The following is a 19,746-nucleotide window of genomic DNA, read 5'->3' as shown; positions in this document are numbered from 1 at the left end:
AGAGGGATATCCGGTCCTCCCAGCCCCCTGCCCAGCTAATCCCCCTCAACAGTGGTGAGGTCCGTATCATGGTGGCCAAGGGCTCCAGCGAAATTGCGAACAGCAGCGGTGAGAGTGGGCATCCCTGCAGAGTTCCCCTTCCCAGAGGGAACGTGCGAGAGATATGTCCGTTGGCCACCACTTGTGCGGTCGGGACTGCGTATAACAGTTTCACCCAGGCTATAATCTTGGGGCCGAACCCCATGCGGGACAGGACCTCGAACAGGTAGTTCCACTCCACCAGGTCAAAGGCCATTCTGGCATCAAGGGCCAGTACAACCGCCGGCGACGTGAGTGCCCCTGCCCCAGCCAACGCCCCATGCAATCGGCGCAAATTCAGTGCCGTGTTCCTGTGTGGCATGAACCCGGACTGATCTGGGTGTATAAGATCGGCCAGATGTGGCATAATCCTAGACGCTAAAAGTTTGGCAAGGATTTTAACTTCTGCATTAAGCAGGGAAATGGGGCGATAGGAGGCGCAATCCTCGGGTGGTTTCCCGGGTTTGGGGATAGCCACAATAGTGGCCAGTCTCTGGTCAAGCGGGAGCCTCCCCTTCTCTAGACATTCCGTGTACATCGTTAAGAGATGGGTACTCAGTAATTCGGGTTTCGCTTGGTACCACTCAATAGGAATGCCATTGGGGCCAAGTGCTTTCCCGGGGTTCAAGGCGTTAATAGCCAGCTGTATCTCCTCCGCCGTGATATCTGCCTCTAAGTCCACTGAGGCCTCCGCCGACAGCGTCCTGATCTCTATCCTTTCCAGTGCTTCTTTGGCCATTGCGGAAGTCACTTCCCGCTCAGGGGTGTACACCCCCTCGAAGTGGGACGCCAGCGCCTCCACTATGAGCGCGGGGCTAGCGTGTACCACACCCCCACTATCTTTCACCTGCTGGATGCCCCTAGAACCGCCATCACGTGTGTCGAGCCAGGCCAGCAGCCTACCCGCCTTATCTCCTATCTCATAAACCCTATTCTGGGTGTCAGCAATGTGGCCCTTTACCTGAGTCCTCAGATGATCCGTGTAGAGTTGCTGCTGGATGTTGAGTGCGCGTGCCGTGCTCGGTGTGGGCTGCCTTTCGTGTGTCATTGTGAGTTCCTGTACGCCTAATTCTAAGTCAGCGAGTTCCAGGGCTTTATCTTTCTTGTGACCCGCGATCGAGCTTACCGCTTGTCCCCTAAATACCGTCTTGTACGCCTCCCATAGTACCTCCGACGAGCTCACGGAGTTGACATTCTCAGCGAAATATTGTGTCGTCACTGTCTTAAGGGCCTTACGGACCCTGGGGATCTTTAAGTATGCAGCATGTATCGGGAATATCCGCCTGCGCACCTTCTCGTGGGCGGACATCACCAGGGTGATCGGGGAGTGGTCAGAGACACCCCTGGGGTGTATGTCTACGGTGTCTATATGATGGGAGCTGTTGCCAAGGGCAAGGAAATGGTCAATTCTTGAAAGGCTGCCGTGTACAGCGGAGTGAAAAGTGAACTGCCGGGACTGGGGGTGGGAGCTTCTCCACATGTCAAGGAGGCCCATGGCAGACATGAAGCGCTGGAAGTGTGAGGAATTGCCAGCGGGGCCGCCCGCCGGGAACCGGTCTAACTGTGCGTCTAGAATGGCGTTGAAGTCTCCCCCTAGAATCACCTCTCCCTCGGGAAGGGCCAGTAAGAATTCAGCTAATTTCGGGAGTTGTACCGAGTGGAGTGCAGGGGGGATGTATACCGACACTAGATTAATGAGTTTACCCTCCCATTGTCCCTGTACCGTGGCGAAGCAACCCTGATCATCGGTCTTAGTCTGTAGTGGAATAAACTGTGAGGATTTCAGTAGTAGGATACCGGTGCCCCTGGACCCGGACGAGAATTCCGAATGTACCAACATTTTGTACCCTTTCCGATCCATGGCCTTGGCCGCCCCACCTATTAAATGCGTCTCTTGCAGCATCGCTAAAGCGGGCTTCAGCCTTTTGAGTGTGAGTAACACCAGTCCCCGCTTGATCTTATCTCCCAGCCCCCGTACATTCCATGTCATTAATTTTAACGGGGATCCCCGGGAATCCGGGTCTACGTCCCCCCGTCTAAAAGAAGGGTCATCCGCCATATGCGTTCGTTAACGGCATTAATTTGTGCAATGCGCATTCTTACAGCACAGCCCCCACCTCCCCGCTTCAACCAACGTTCCAAAATGTCACATGAGTGGCGTGTCACAGTTTTCGACCATAAATATGTGTTCCAAACAACTTCAAAACAAACCCCCCTCCCTGCCCCCCTGCCTAACGGACTTCCAACTGCCCGCCCCCCCAACTTAGCAGAGTGCTTGTCCCCTCCCAAAACCAGTGTACTTGCGTGTAAGGGGGAGAGTGTCTCCCCCGGCAGGCGGCATCCCTGCTTACTTTCAGGACAAAGCAGGCCAGCGTCCAGTTGCAGCTATTAGACAATAGTTCCTAGGTGAAGAGTCAGGGTGACCCCATTGTCTCACTCCAAGCGGTCGTTCCCTTCATTCTCCACGAGGTCTCGGGCTGGGGACCTCTCCGTCCCCCCTCTCCCTGAAGTTTGCGAGCCTGTCCGGCTGTCCGCCCGGTGGGCCGTATTGTGCCTGTTGGACTTCCGATTATTGCTCACAGTGTGCCAGCCCTCCAGCCAGTCCCTGGCCACATCAGGGGAGTCGAAAAACCAGTCCTTTTTGTCAGCTACCACACGGAGCCTGGCTGGGAATAGCATTGAGTAGGGCAATTCCTTTTCGCGGAGCGTTCTCTTCACTTCGTGGAAAGTTCTCCGTCTCCGGGACACCTCAGCTGTGTAGTCCGGGAAGAATGACACTTTAGAGTTTTGGATCTGAATCGCCGGCGCCACCCTAGCCGCCTGCAGAATGGCGTCACGGTCTCTAAAGTTGAAGAGTCTCGCCAGGATCGGCCTCGGGGGGCCCCCCGTTTTCGGTTTTCCCCCCGGCACTCTGTGTGCCCTCTCCACAGAAAAGAAATGCGATAGGCCCTTAGGTTGTAGTTTGGTCTTGATCATGTCCTCCACGTATAGGTCCATCGCTCCAGTTGTTTCCGATTCCGGCACTCCTAGAATGCGGACGTTGTTCCGTCGCGAGCGTCCTTCTTGATCATCCAGCTTCTCCTTGAGCAGTTTGTTGTCCGCCCGTAGCTGTCCCATTTCAATCTGGAGGTCTGAGACATCCTGAACCAGTGATTTGGTAACAACCTCGACTTGCTTTACTCGCTCATTGATTTTCTGGAGGTCCGCTCGGATCAGGGTGACCTCTGTCGCCGTCGCCCCTACCGTCGCCTGCACCTGGGCCAGCGCCGTCAGGACGTCTTCTAGTGTGGCTTTCTTCGCTCCCTCCGAGTCCGCCCCCTTCCCGGGCTGTCTGCGTTGTTCCTGCGGGGGAGTGTGCTTGTCGTAGGCAAATTTGTCCAATTTCGCTTGCGTGGAGCTGTTTCTGGGGCCCCTTTGCGCCATAGTGTACCACCAGCAATTAAAGCGTGTGCAGGCCGGGGTCTTCACTGGAGTCGGGCCAGGTGAAGGATGTGCGCCCCCCAGATGGATGCGTCGCACGTGGCACTGGTCGCGTAGGGCCTATAATCAGATGCAGCAAATATACAGCCCGGTGAAATGACCCCCACACTTAGCAGCCACCCGGTAATACACAGGCTCAATCCGGGACGAGTAGTGCTGGACCCCTGCCCTTCTTGCCCAGGCTCCGATGCTGGGGGATATCGTCCACAGGGCCGCCGGAGTAATGAGGGCGACGCACGGTCACCACCAGCACCGCCCGGCGCTTCAGAACGCAGGGGGGGGGGGGAGACCCCGGCGTCACTCAGGAGTCGTGGCCCCCAGCAGATCCCCGCCCCGCACACCACCGGGGCCTCTTCCCGGTCACTGGATGGCGAGCCCGCCCTTCGATGGTCCGCCGGATCAGGTCCCCGGTGGGCCAATGCACGGGCCGCTGCGCCGTCCCCGGCCACTTCCCTGTCTCCGGAGCCGCTTTTAGGTACCGGCGCCAGCAGGGCGCCCTCCGTCAGACCGCAGGTTCGCCAGGGAATGTTGCGGCTCACTGTGTCCGCGAGGCGCCGGGGGGGCCGCCACTTCCGGCGTCAGTGCCCGGCCTCACCTCACTTCCGCCCGGTCACCGTCCTCAGGACACAGCGCTGCTTGTCCGGATGATCCAGGCCCCTCCGCTCGTCTCGGGGCTCCAACCGTTGCGGAGCCTCTGACTCTCCGTCTCTGGCGCTCTGGGTGCCGCACGGTCACCGGACCAGTTCCGCCCCGAAAGCAGAAGAGTTGCACAGGATAAATGTGCCGGATTGATGTGGGAAGCCGCCTCACCGCAGGAGCCTCCCTAAGCTGCGGCCGCCATCGTTGGCTGCTAGCCACGCCCCCACCATAAAACTTTTTTTGATCCATACCAGGTCGTCTTTTCCTAGCTGTTCTGGACAAGTGAACAAATCTGGACGGCCCAGTCTGACACACGCCGCTCTAACGTAGGCCAGCCAGGGAATCCTTTCTGCCTTATCCAGAGCTAAACAATCTTTCAGGATTAAGTGATTACGGGTGATCTCCTCATTAATCCATGTCTTCACCCAACAGGTCACCGGGGCCATATTTAAATTATCTGCAATATATCCAATACCTAGTTCAGCATGCTCGGAGAGTGTGGGAGATGATTGGAGAACCGCCAGCAGGGATCTAAGAAACTTGTTTTCTACCACTTGTATTGTATTCATAGGAACATATCCCCAGACATCAGCCCCATATGAGGCAATCGCTAGGCACTTGGATTGATATATTTTAAGCAAGGCCTCCATGGGCTTCACACCCAACCTCTTCGAGAAACTAAGAAGTGCTGATGTAGATCTTGTAACAGCATTGCGCTTCTGTTTCAGTTGGGGGCCCCAGTTACCTTTCTCATCAAAGAGTACCCCCAGGTAGGTGAATACTGGTACCCTCGTAACCTCCGCACCCATACATGTAAAACTTCTAACCTTTAACTTCTTCCTTGTAACTCCCGCTACCATCACGTGTGATTTTTTTGCTGTTAACTTTTAAATCAAGGGACTGCATGAAGCTGCCAAAATGATCCAGCAGCCTCTGCAGCCCCGTACCTGTTCGTGCAAGTAAAACAGCGTCATCCCCGTATAGGAGAGCCAGAACTCCCGATCCTCCTATACGCGGGACGTCTACTGCAGCCTTATCTAAAGAGTCTCCCAGGGCATTTATATACAAGGTAAAAAGGAGAGGGACCAAAATGCAACCTTGTCTGACCCCTCTCCTAGAGCTAAAGTGTCCAGTGCATCGGCCGTCTGACGTTGTCCTCACTTTGGCAGAAAGGTCCTGATGGTCCCCATTTCACGCAGACTAGACCATAGTTTCGACCGATTGACCAGGTCGAATGCCGATGACAAATCCATAAAACCTAGGTATAAATGGCCAGGTTTTGCTATTGTATATTTCCCTATCAGAAGATACAAGTTTAGACATTGGTCTATAGTGCCCCCCTGCTAGTTAGCCAATCCCCCAGTTTTTTAAGAATGACTCTGCCCATGATTTTGACTGCAGAGTCTATCAGGGAGATTGGCCTATAGCAGGCCAGGTCCTCTCTACTCCCTTTTTTAAAAATCAGGACTATAACCGAAGTGGACCAAGAGGATGGGAAGCCTGCAGAGGCGGTCGTATTATATACATTTGTCAGAACTTTTGCCCAAATCTGAGGGTACAAGATATAAAGATCTGCAGGCACCCCGTCAGGACCAGGCGCCTTATGATTGGCCATTTCTCTAATTGCCCTTTCTACGTCCGCTATGCCAAAAACAAGCGGGGCAGAGGGCTCGACAGTTGTAACACTCCCTGGGGTTGGCTCTTTATAATCAGTATCGGCGTGGATGTTCTTAAAATGCTGAAGCCAAGTGTCATCAGGTATTACACAGTCTGTATCTCTATTTTCTCTTTCCTTAAAAAAGGGCTGGTTTATAGTAGACCAGAACTTTCTACTATCCCTTAAAACATCGACAGCTTGCAGATTACTCCACGCTTCCTCTTTAATTGTTCGTTTACGCACACTGATGGCCAATTTGTACTCTTTGCGTAGTGAAGCAACCAGTCCCTTGTCTCTTGGACTCATCTTAAGAGCTTCCAAAAGCGCCTTGTGAGCCCTAGTACAGGAATGATGAAACCATTTATAGGGTTTCTTAGTATTTGTTCTGCTGGCTGCCTGTAATTTCCCTGCTACCTGATTGCACAGGGCGTCGTAAGCTTTGATAGTTTCCCCAGCTGGGACAGAGTCATCCAGGCAGATAGCAAAATTAGCCTCCGCTATAAGGGCCAAATCTTCAAAAAATGTTTCAGGGACCACAAAATCCCATTTAATGCGCCTACCTTGATCTGTTGTAGATAGACCCCGCGGGGCCCCACCTCCCTCATTAATAACAAACAGTCCCCCCGGTTCGATCTCCAACAGAACTGGGTTATGGTCACTAAATGCTGACTTGACTACTCTATATGCTATAGACCTATCCGGGATTAGTGGGGAGGCAAAGATATAATCAATCACTGTATTAGAACCACGACCTATAAAGGTCGGATCCCTTTCCTGCCCCCCCCTCCCTGCCTGGTTCGAGTAAATTTAAGTTAGATAGGGCCTCCTCCAGAGCATCACCCTGTTTACTGTGCTCAAAATGCGGAAACCCCCCACTCAGTAGCCCCTCCTGATCCTCCCCATAACAGTCCCACGGGCAGGGATGTACCTTAAAATCCCCCATAAGTATCACCTCGGATACATAGGACTGGTTTAACTTGTAGACTGACAAAAATTGATCCAGGGAGCTAATGTGCGCCATATAACTTTCACCTTCCCTGGCATTGTATAAATTTATTAACAAACGATTTGGCTGATCAGGGACAGTCCACTCAATAATAAGATAGTTGGCCGAGGCGGTATCAAGTTTTTTAAAAGTACCCGCAAGCTTTAGTGAAATTAGGAAAAGAAGACCACCCCTAGGTCTACCTACTATTCCTGAAACTGCAGGTGTAACAAAACTACAATAACCATCCAGGCTAAAACTATGTGAGGCTTCCCATGTTTCCTGGGGCGCCAAAATATCGTACTGCCTTATGAACTTTATCCAAATAGGGTCTGAACTTTTTGTTCTAGTACCTGCCACATTCCAACTTAACAGTTTACATGAGGTTCTTGCACTAGAGTCACCTATCAGCCTCCCTGGGCTAAAGATGTCCTCAGGTAGTCAATCGTTTGACTCCAACTGGGACAATGGAGAGCAACGATTTGAAACACTTATTCCCTCCATTGGTTGACACCCTGGCAATAGGACTGGTGTTATGGGTATATTTCCAACCTTTCCCGCCAGTAAAGGTGATGTTATGGGTGCATTTATAACACTCCCTGTCAACCCCTTAAGACGTCTAGGTTGGGGGATCCCCCCTCCCCTTTCTGGTTGGGTATGCTTGTGGGCGATATGAGAGTGTTCGCCCTTTACTTGCCGGGGATAGTTAGTAGGCCTAGCTGGGGGATAAAAGAATCCAAGAGGTAAAGGTCTAATACCCTGATTATCCAGATCTGAGTTGTCCCAAAATAGCCTCTGGGGGCTCATATGGTTGTTAAAATTGACAACCACACAGTCGCCCGGGATATTTTTAGGACAGCGCCCTACCCAACTGACCCTTCTTGCCATGATGACAGAGTTTATAATGTCACTTCCCCCGGTACTATGCTGTCTACACAATTCCCTTGCTAGGGTCATAAGATCGTGTATTGATTCATGAGCATTCTCTCTCAAGGGGGGAACCCCAGTAAAGACAGCCACCAAGGGGGCAGCCTCCGGAGGCAACTCTAGGTGTCTGATAAAAGTGGAGCCTTGCCTGGTACTAGCTTGTGCCTGATTACCAATAGTAGGTACACAGGGGCTGAGACTGACAGCCCCCCTCCATTAGGACGATGCCCCACCTGGCCCTCCTCCATGACCATGTTTACAATTTTGGTTGGTGTCTGACCTGATGGCACTTTGACCATGGTAGGCCTATTTAAAATTGGTGGGTGATCCAGATCACTACACCCCACTCCCTCCGAATGTTGATTTAGTAATCGGTCAATTTTATCACATTTAGACAATAACCCAGATACACATGAGTTAAATGTGTCCACAATGTCCGAGGCCATATTCACTAGCACTGGTTCCAATCTAGAAGTAAATAGATCCTCTATAATTTTCCCAATTTGTGCTTTGAGACCTTTAAATGATGGGGGAGCCACCCCCCTAGTTTTTCTTTTCTTAGCCCGTTTCACATTAGACTTTCTCGAGCTAGGGGCTATCTGCAGGTTCGGGCAGGGCAAAATGTTTGGCAGTTCAACGGGGGGTTCAAGGGTTACTACAGTAGGTAAAGGGTCTGAAGCAAATGAGGGATTACTAATGATGATAGTCGGTTCCAAAGGTATAACCCCTGCAAGCTCTATGGGATGGGCTAAGTCAATAACAGCGTTACCTAGGCCCAGCTCTTTCTCAGCTATTGCAATTTCTTTGGTCAGTACACCCACCGCAGATGTAAGATAAAACATGATTGAGTCTGCCTTCCTTGGATGTTTCGCCTTTTTCCCTTCATCTGTGCCCTACAGAGTTGCTTTCTCTTACCCATTTTGAAATGTCAAGGGGTTAGTCCGGCCTGGCCTCCTCTGGCCCCGGATGGCCGCAGATGGCCCCGCCCTTGTCCCCTGCTTTCCCGGGTGCTCCCGCGCACGACTTGCGGGGCGAGAGGCGCTCCGCTGTTTTCAAGCGCCTCCGGGCACGTCTGCGGTGTCACGGGGCTCGCCGGGACAGCTGGGAGCTGTAGTACCGGCGTGAGGAGCGAGTGTCTTGGTGCCCGAGCCGTTTCCCTCACGGCGGTCCTGGGGGCTAGATGAGGCCGTTTCCCTCACGGCGTGCAGGCGTGCAGGCAGGCAGGTAGGTGCCTGTGTGTTTCCCCAGTATTTCTGTCAGAATTTTGTATTTGTGAGAAATTAAGGGCACACTTCACGATTAGTGACCATAAGGTGGATCAGTTAGAGCTCAAAATTGGATGAGAGGTGCGGATCTGTTTGCCGTGTCTGTAAGCATTTAGCGATCATATCTATTCAGGGTTTTGCAATCCTATTTCTATGATCCTTAAAGATAGGTTATACAATGGAGTCCTTTGTCTGTTTTAATGTATGGGATTCAATGAAGTCCTTTGTTTTTTTGTACATACTCAGTAGTTCTGTTTCTATGATCCTTAAAGGTATGGGATACAACAACGTGTCTGTTTTTATGTATACTGTATTTATTTATTTAGAAACTTTTATATAGCAGGAACTAGACCCGGTGAGGGTATCAGAGCGCTTTACAAATGTTACATCAAAAGAAAAAGAGAGAACTAGGCACATAGATATGAGTAGCTAACAGGAGAGCGTAAATGTTGTCCATACTCGTTGTAGGTCCGAAGGTATTCAGGAGTGCATTAGCTATTCTCATTTAGAGGGATGACATGAGGCAACAGAGGAACAGTTTTGTGGTGATTTGAACATAAACTGACTCCTGTGTTTCACTGTGGTGGGGAAGAGGGAGCATTCCACAGCTTTCTTACTATCAAGGAGGCTCCCCCACGAAGTCTGCTTGACCTAGCATCACCTGCAGGCTGACCGCAGAGGTAGTGAGGCCAGCTGGAACCTAGGGTACTGTGATCTTGCATGCAGAGCTCAGACCTCACTGCAGAATGGGCCTCTCTAGAAGACAGACAGACTTCCTGCAGTGTCAACAAAGCCTCCTGGTTTTCAGGAACATAAAGGCTTCCTCAATAGACTCCACATTTTGGGTGCACAATACTCTAAAGTAGTCCTCTGCCTCTCTGTGAAAAGAATGCAGATTAGCTTTTAGGAGGCACACTATGTTGGGTCCTCATCTGGCTTAAGTATCAGGGATTTGGGGTCCCGTGTCATGGTGCGCTTGACTATCTATGTTTGTGCTATTTCAAGTATGCTCTTCAAAAAGGAAAAAAGACTGGGTGTTAAGGAGTTTTAAGGTTTGTATATATATATATATATATATATAGGTTTTTATTGCCATTTGTACAAAAATGAAATGAAATAATGGCATACTGACAAAACATTTACAGGGTAACATACCGAATTATAAAGACTTTTGAGACCCCTCCACCCTATCCCAAAGACTCATTCCTCTTTTCTCGTGTATTATCAAACATCAAATGACCTAGAGCAAAGGTTTTATAGAAAGCAGCTGAGAGCATCTCTCATCCAGGTGCCTTTTTGCTTTTGAGAGTACCTATGGTCATCAATACCTTCTCTTTACATGTAGGTGCATAAGTGGGGTGTTACTGCAACAGAAACCCAGCTTCCTACACTACCCTAATAGCATAGGGAGAATCGCCAGGATATAAGATATCAGAGGCATGAACAGGGAGATGAGGAGAACTGGTTTAAGATTAAGTAAGGCATGGTTAAGGTTGACATGGGTAAGGAGGAGAAGTAGAAAGAGGGTGTAGGCTTTACAGTGTTCACAGTATTTGAGTAGTAGGAAACTGGATGCGTTTGAAACCACTGGGGCCACTGCCTGCAATCAAAAATATTTTCTGATGGATACTTCTGCCTGTGGATTCCTCACCTTTTGAATACCCCCTCCGCCAGCATTCAGCGGGAAATTCTTTCCTAGCTCTCCCCACGCCGATGAGGACGTCACAATGGACCGGCTCCGCACGCGGCATCGTGTGACGTCACCGGAACCAAAAAAGGACCTCGTCGGCGTGATGACGTCAGTTCCCTTTTTTCCACGCCGTCGACTCCAACGGATTTTCTGGGCTCTCCATTTTTATATAGAGAGAAAACTTTGTATCCTTGTTTCTGTTTCTTTAAGAAATGGCTACTTTGTGGAAAACAGGTTTTAAACCGTGTAGGAAATGTGGCGGGCACATGTCAATTATGGACCCGCACGAAGATTGCCTTTGGTGCCTTTCCTCGGACCACGATGTCGAGGAGTGCAGATGCTGTAGGAAAATGAATCCAAAAGCGATTAAGGAACGGGAGGCCAAGTTATTTATGGCCAAAGCTAAGAAGGAGAAGAGAGGAAGAAAAAGGGCGAAGTCTTCGTCTTCGCACACGTCGAGGTCGAAAAAACATAAGAGGTCCAAGAAGAGACATGCTTCACGACATCGCTCTTCAAAGTCAAGAGTACCAACGTCGAAGACGAGGTCGCGGTCGAAGTCGAGGTCAAGGTCAGTGACCCCAATTGAGCGATCTCGAAGAAAGGATTATATTTCTCCTTCGCCTTCTCCTAATGTGACACCGGTATCATCTCCAAAGCCGGTGGCTTCTCCAGCTTCTGATGTCTCTTCTTATCATGATGATTCTCTGCCTCCAGCGGCTTCGCCGACTCCGGGTGAGTCCTCTCCAGTCCGTGAGACTTCACCTGTGCGGGCGCCGACCCCGGCTCCGCAGGCTCTAGTTCAGCCTCAGGTGACACCCCATCAGGAAGGTGCGGATCCTTACCCTCCTTTTCCTGCTCCTGGGGCTGATTCATCGCATTTTTTAAATGCTATGTTTGGCATGTTCACTAGAGCCTCGACTCCATCCTGCGTGCCTTCGGGCCCCGTGGGTCCGTTGGCTTTTAACCTGGGAGTACCTCAATACTATCCCCAGGCTCCTTTTATGCCATTTATGCCGTCGACTCCGGCTTGGCATTTCCCAGCGCCGAGGACCTCCACTCCGGCTCCGCGGACGCCATCTGCAGTTGGGTCGGCTCCGCAGCAAGATCAGTCGACGTCGAGGAACGAAGTCGAGGCTCCTCCAGCGGCATCGCTGTTGTGTCCTGCGACGTTGCATACGGCTCCGCCGACGCCTTTGCCTAAACATCACTCCAGGAGAGAGGCACAAAGGTTACTTGAGGAGGAGGAGTATCTACATGAGCAGGAGGAATGTAAAATCTTAGAATCTGTGGATGAATTTGAAGGCCTTCAGGATGCAAGTGGCCTTGACACTTCCCCTGAATATAACCTACCTTGTGCTTCTGGTGATATAATTCAAGACATTGCACCTTACCATGTGGTGATAAGGAAGGCGGCTGATTTGTTAGGTCTTAAACTTACGACTGCGGAGGTTAAGTCTAACATTCTTACAGAGGTTTTGAATAGTCCTTCTTCCTCTGAACCTTTGCTTCCTTTTACAGAAGCTTTAACAGAGCCAATTTTGGAGGTTTGGCAGAAGCCTTTGTCTGCTCCGGCTGTATCTAGATCAATATCAAGGAGGTACAGGCCTGCACCTAGTGATCGGCATTCTTGTCGTCTCACCCAACACCAGAGAGTCTGGTCATACAAGCATCTTGCTCGAAGCAATCTTCTAGTGCGTTCCCAACAATTTTGGGTGACAGGGATTCTAAGAAAATGGAGCAAGCAGCAAAAAGGTGTTTTCTTCTGCCAATATGGCTTTAAAATCTACGAATGCGACTTACCTTTTAGGTAGATACATCCATGCATTAATGGACTCTGTAGTTCTGTTGGCTCCTAAGTTTCCTGAGGAAGACCGTGTTAACTTCTTAGAGGTCCTTTCTGACTCACAAGCTGCAGCACGCCAAGTAATTCAATCAGGCATGGATACTGCTGACTCTGTGGCACGTGTTATGGGATCATCGGTAGCAACAAGGAGGCAAGCTTGGCTCTGTTCTTTAGGCTTTTCTGCTGATGTTCAAGCCACGTTGTTAGATCTTCCATTTGATGGTTCAAGACTCTTTGGTTCGAAGGTGGACTCTGCCTTGGAACGTTTCAAAGACAGTAGAGCTACTTCAAGATCTTTAGGCCTCCAGGTGCAATCTAGAGGCTATGGCTATAAAAGACATCGAGGATTTGAGAGATCAGCTTCCTTTCGTGGACGACAGCAGTCCCAGCCGAGTCAACAACAGCAAAATCCTGTGTACAAGTCATTCAGGGAAAGAAATAAAAGAGGCTTCAGAGGAGCAAATCGTCAGCCACCTTCTTTGTCCTCCTCTACCTCCCCTCCCACCACTATTGGTACAACAGGAAAGCAGCTCTAGATTCCCCATCTTGGAGCATGTTGGTCCGGATGGAGGTCGGGTGTCCCACTTTCTACAAGATTGGAGACTGATCACTTCCGATCGTTGGGTCTTGAATCTTGTAGAGAATGGAGTTTCCTCCTACTTACCCTCCTCGCCAGGACCATTTGCTGCTTTTACAGCAGGAGGTTCTTATTTTGCTTCAAAATGGTGCGATAGAGGTGGCTCCGGAGCAGGAAAGGGGTCAGGGTTGCTACTCTCGGTATTTTCTGATTCCCAAAAAGGATGGTCGTTTGAGACCAATCGTGGACCTCAGGATTTTGAACCTTTACCTCAGGTAGGAGAAGTTCAAAATGTTGACCTTGGCTCAGGTTCTTCTTGCGTTGCAACAGGAAGACTGGATGGTGTCCATCGAGCTGCAGAATGCATACTTTCATCTTCCCATCCTGGAGTCGCATCGGAAGTATCTCCGGTTCAGGGTAGGATCGTAACACTACCAGTTTGCGGTTTTCCCGTTCGGTCTTACTTCAGCACCTCAAGTCTTTACAAAGGTGACGGCAGTGGTAGTGGCTCATCTCAGGAGGTTAGGGGTACCTGTTTTCCCCTACCTGGACGACTGGCTACTCAAAGCGGAGACTCCAGAGTTGGTGTTGCGCCATTTGCAAGTAACAACCCAGCTGTTGTTCAGATTGGGTTTCTCGATAAATGTACCCAAATCTCACCTGGTGCCTTCACAGCGCAGCCTGTTCATAGGGGCAATACTGGAAATGTCTGTATGTCGAGCATACCCGCCTGCATAGAGGTTTCTCTACATACAAGAAATTATTCCTTTGTTTCACGATGGAGCGGTTGTTCCAGTCCTGAAGGTTCTTCGCCTGCTCGGTCTGTTCGCTTCCTGCATTCTGTTGGTCAACCATGCACGCTGTCATATGAGGGCACTCCAGTGGTGCCTCCGCTGGCAGTGGTAACAGAGCAACGGCGATCTTGGGGAGAAGATCAAAATCTCCAGAGAAGCTGCAGCTCCAGGTTTGTGAAGTGGTGTGGAGAGAGAGATAACGATACTCTTAAGGCACGTTTATCTAACATTTTGGAATTTTAACTTTCGTTGGCACAGCAAGGTTGTGCTGTAGCTACTGTCAAAGGCTATTTATCGGCTTTGTCAGCCTTTATATGTTTGCCAGATCAGCCAACCTTTTTTAAGTCCCCCATTGTAATGAGGTTCATTAAGGGCCTTAGAAATTTGTTTCCTCCCACTTTTATGCCACAGTGGGATTTGAATCTAGTCTTTACGGTTCTAATGGGTTCTCCTTTTGAGCCTCTTCACTCTTGCCCGTTGAGGCTTCTTACTTTTAAAACGGTTTTCTTGATTGCTATTACCTCGGCTAGGAGGGTAAATGAGCTTCAGGCTCTTAGCTCCAAACCTCCTTTCTTAACCGTTCATGCAGATAAGTTGGTTCTAAGGACCAGGGCTGCCTTCCTTCCCAAAGTGGTTACCCCTTTTCACATGGGACAATCTATTACTTTGCCTACTTTTTATCCTCCCCCTCATCCTGTCAAGGACGAAGAAAGGTTACATCGATTGGACCCTACAAGAGCTATCAGCTTTTATTTGGATCGGACTAGTGATTTAAGACTGGACGATCAGCTCTTTGTGGGCTATGTTGGGAAAATGTAAGGCAAGGCAGTGCACAAGAGGACGCTGTCAAGGTGGATCATCTTGTGCATCAAGATTTGCTATGCTCTGGACAAGAAAGAACCTCCGGAAGGTATAAGAGCTCATTCTACAAGAGCTAAGTCTACTTCTTCTGCTTTGGCTAGAGGTGTTCCTGCTCTTGATATATGTAAAGCAGCAACTTGGGCCTCCCTCCATACCTTTGCAAAGCATTACTGCTTGGATTCTGAGGTCAGGAGGGATGGACATTTTGCTCATTCTGTTTTGCAGGATTTTTTGGTCTAGTCAGGTGTACACCCTCCTCCGGCAGAGGTACGGCTGTTGCAGGGGGTATTCAAACGGTGAGGAATCAACAGGCAGATATTGTATCCACCAGAAAAAGCGTTACCAAAGGTAAGTAACTTGTTCTTTACAAACATTCACAAAGGGAAAAGAATCTCTTGGAGACCCCTACCCATTTGCGAATGGGTTACCACCTACTTGAAGTGGGTGGTAAAATATGAATGTTTTGCAACCGCATTTCGGTCACAAAACATTCACACATACCATTACGATTCGGTATTAGGAAGGGATGCCCTAAATATGCCCCTTCCTACTACTGAATCACAAACGCCTTTTGCAATTCAGTAATAGGTTACCAAATTGCAAATTGAGCCTTTTTACATTAAAAAAATGTTTTTTTGCAGTTGCAATCGGGCCGTTTGCAACCACAAAAAGCTTTGTATATCTGGCTGAATGTAAATTAATGTTAATTGCCTCCTGTAATAATGTGGATCTCGGCTACTTACCACATAGTGACTAAGTAAGTCCTACTCGTTAATATGTGAATCTCTTGTCTGACCGCTGCAAATAATAAGCACATAATATAAATGGTGCACAGACATAATATCGACTCCAAAATATCGACTGGAAAGAATATCGAGTTTTAAATATCGTTTGGAGAAAATATCGACTAGACAGAATATCGACAGTCAAAATATCGTTTTTAAGGTAAGTGAAGTAATATCGACTGTAAATAATATAGACAGTGAAAATATCCAAGTATATAATCTAGATAGTAAAAAATATAGTTTTTTCAATAATATTTAATTATTTATAGTGTTTTTATGTTATAATATATGTGAAAAGTGTCATTTTTTTTAATAATTTTTTTTAATTAATAATTTTTTTTAATTATTGTGTAATTTTATTCTGTAGCGGGTTGTGGGTTTATAGGGGAATAGGGTGGGAAGTAATTTAATTATAATAAATTAAATATGTAAATTTATTAATTGGTAGTAATAATTAATTAATTGGTAATTAAATAACATATGTTAATTATTTACAATTTAATTGGTAATTAATTTAATTTAATTGATTAATTGCTAATTATGTTAAATTAAAGGGGTATTTTTAGGGTTCAGGGTCAGTTTTCAGTTTTTGGGCAAAGGGGTATTTTTAGGGTTCAGGGTCAGTTTTCAGTTTTTGGGTAAAGGGGTATTTTTAGAGTTCAGGGTCAGTTTTCAGTTTTTGGGCAAAGGGGTATTTTTAGGGTTCAGGGTCAGTTTTCAGTTTTTGGGTAAAGGGGTATTTTTAGGGTTCAGGGTCAGTTTTCAGTTTTTGGGTAAAGGGGTATTTTTAGGGTTCAGGGTCAGTTTTCAGTTTTTGGGTAAAGGGGTATTTTTAGGGTTCAGGGTCAGTTTGGGGTTTTTGGGGTACATATACAATATTGCCTATTATTTAATTACATTTTGTTACTATATATATATGTTTTAAGAAATATGATGAAAAAAAAATATTTTTTTACTTTCATTAATTATTTAATTATTAAAAGTTATTTTAAGTATTGTTAATTATATTTTAGTAATTAATTTTTTATATTAATGTAATTAAACATTGTTTTTAGTAAAGTCGATATTTTTAACAACGATATTTTTGTAAACGATATTTTGTACTCGATATTTTTGTACTTACCTGTTTGTAGATAGAAACTCGATATTTTGTACTCGATATTTTCTCAACGATATTTTGGGTAGTCGATATTCTTTCAGTCGATATTCTTTCAGTGATCCAATATAAATCAATGTACGAAACAACAACTTTGAAGCCTTTTTCTGGACTACATAAGAATTATGGGCCTTGTGTTCAAGATAGTGCATTTGGTGAAAGTGGTTGCAATTTGTGTTCTGACTTTTACCAAATGCATTGCGATGGTGGTTGTTTTCACTGGAATGGCAGCGTCTGAAGAACCATTACCCAAGAGAGAGAGTGGAGGTGCTTTTATTGCTTTTTAGATAAACTCAAGTGAACAAAATATAGCCAGGCTATCGGCAACATATATTGTACTTCACAGAGCTTATCAAAGTAATAGTTAAAGGCAAAGACTTTTATAGCACATGGCGGCAGTCATAACTCACTTCCTCAGTGGGTACTGGAGCTCACTTATAAACCATCATCCCTCCTCCGTCAACTGCTACAAGTACCATCCTTTGCTGCTGTGTTCTCCGCTTCTTCTATATGCAATTGATTCATTTCCATCCCAGCGAACCTGCCTTCTTAACTGGATCCCCCATGATGGTCTTTGATTCAAGTCGGGGTGTAGCTTAGTCAGTGATATTCGGGGGATGTGAATCTCAAATTTCCCTACTAAAAAAAAAGAGTGGTCGCAGGATGGAAGGGTGAGATGGCCAAGGATCAGGATGGGTTGTTCCCATGAAGAACAGTTTCAGTACTGATTTGCATTAGGTGGGCCTCTGTCTAAAGTGGCACAGAGGGCAACAAACGATGTGTTGAAATACTACCCCAAGCAATTGCCACTGGTTAGACTATTTGCAAGTAATTCATCCCATTAGCTTTCAGATGTTTGATTGTTAGTAGTGAGCCTGGAAACCTGAGATTGGTGCAGCTATCCAAGTCAAAAAAGTAGCACATTTGCACTCATTTAAGGAGTATTTCTCTGTGTATATATGTACTATTTGTTGGTAAACCATCACTATATGTAATTGATTCACAAAGGTAACCTACACGTTTGAGTAATTTACACGTTTGAGTAAGTGTACTCATTTTTGTCTATTCACAAAATCCAACTGTAAATTTACTTCAAAAGTGTATATTACATGTCTCAACCATGAAGGGTCTGGGTTGTTCATAAACTACATTTTATAGTACTTTTTGCAGTACTACATTAGTATTAACATACTACAAAATGCAATTCACAAACCACTTAAGTACTATTACAAAAAAACAGTAGTACATTAGAAGGGCAGTTTGTGGATAGCATTTTGTAGTATGTTTTGCACTGTTATTGTAGTACTACAAAATGTACTATAACATGCAGTATGTGAATAGCTCCGAGGCTTTTTGTGTAAATCATTAAGCAGTCATATAAAACTCTAAAGAGGCCTAGATTCTTAGTGTAGATGAGGTATTATGATAGTCTATTAAATCAATCATACGTGGCGCTTTCACAGCACACATCCTGAACTCATGTATTTAAAAGTTCTCTCATATGTGATAATAAAGTAAAAAGAGGCTCTGAAATACAATACTTGCCTAGGATCACGCACTTTCGACTAGCATGGAACCTGGTATTGATTCCAGGATAGCTGGTTTCACGTTTTGAAATTCAGCCACCAGATATATATCTCTGTCTCTCTTGCCTGGTCTACAGCAAGGGTTACTGTTTTCTCTTTTATTCTTGACCCACTCGATGAAAAACCGACAGATATCGCTGACCCAACTCAGGGCCCCAGCCTCAACTACCAGTCCAAGAATGCATTTATTTGTGGGGTGTCACACCCGAACACCTCCTCCTTCCCAAAGTTACGTCCCAGAAGGCAAGGGGCCGCCTAATGCATCTACTGCTTCAGTCTCACAGCCCATAAATTGTATTAGTTTAGTTTTGGTTGTTAAGTTTTGCTGAAATGCACAGAGAGAGGTACGGAGAGCCATGAAAGGAGGTCCAGTACCATTGCTCCCAAGACCAAACGTCAAATTCACTGGAGGGTAACTGTCATGTAGAAGGATGCTAGCCTAATGGGCTGAGGAAGGTATAGAGGAAATAGGAGGTTGGTAGTGGTTCATATAAGATAGATGAATATTAGGTTGGATGGAAAAGAAATATATATAGCTGGAAAATTCCTCGAATTTGAAGAGTTGCCCTCACACACCTGCTAAGGTGCCATGCTTCATCATAGGGTGTTTTTGCTCTTCGTGAGGTTGACGTTGCAGTCCCCCATGGGCCCCGCTGGGGGGCTCTTTAGCGGAGATCTTTTATGAGGCACGCCGTAGTGGTGAGAGCGGGTGTGTGGGGTAAGTGTACAGGTGAATTAAAAATATCGTAACGGTACCCCAAACAATATTTATTTTTGGATCCGTTCAGTATGATTAAGAGTAGGAAAAAGAACTCTCGCAACCTTCCACAAATGGGGAGGTTTAGTTTGATTTACAAAGAGTGATTAGTGAAAAAGGTCATGGGGTCGACATGTTTCACGCCCTAATCGGCCCTACTGGATCCCTGGTGTTTCATCAGAACCGGACAAAAGTGTGAAAAGTACAACATTAAATATTTGTGTGGCAGTTTCTGGTTTGATTTGTTCAGCATTCTGTCCATGATCTGTTCTTTTTGCTTTTGTCGCCATAAGTGCGATTGGTATGCCCAGACTTGGACCCGTTCTCACTGTGTCACTCAATTTAAGCTAGCCTGGCTGATGAGGAGTGATACACCGAAACCAGTTCCAAGAAGCTTGTTTCCGGTCCAGGGAGGATTTGGCCTGGTAGTTCAGGCTGGACTGTTCACTTGGGGAGAAGGGTCAAGACTGATATGCATATGGCTGGGTCCAAACTGGGGTGGCGTGGTGAGCAAAAAAAGATATATTAAACCAATATCTGGGTAAATTTTTGATTTGTTCAGCTTTCCGTCCATTATCTGTTATTTTTGCTTTTGCCGCCCTTAGTGGGAAGGGTATGCAAAATTGGTCCTGTGCTTACTGTGCCACTGGATTCAAGCTACCCTGG

The 19,746-nt window shown here is 47.1% G+C and overlaps 1 long non-coding RNA gene across 1 annotated transcript in view; it reads right to left on the bottom strand.

Moving 5' to 3' along the window:
• Positions 1–9,012, bottom strand: part of LOC144826554 (uncharacterized) — a 213,199-nt gene extending 204,187 nt beyond the window's left edge. The window contains exon 1 of the long non-coding RNA XR_013609847.1: positions 8,682–9,012. This is a non-coding gene — a long non-coding RNA (uncharacterized LOC144826554). The remainder of the gene's footprint in view (positions 1–8,681) is intronic.
• Between the last annotated feature and the right edge of the window lie 10,734 nt (positions 9,013–19,746).

Source organism: Lissotriton helveticus, chromosome 3_2 (genome assembly GCF_964261635.1).
Source record: "Lissotriton helveticus chromosome 3_2, aLisHel1.1, whole genome shotgun sequence".
NCBI lineage: Eukaryota > Metazoa > Chordata > Amphibia > Caudata > Salamandridae > Lissotriton > Lissotriton helveticus.
Note: the sequence above shows the minus strand (reverse complement) of the source record. Positions and strands in the feature narration are given on the sequence as shown.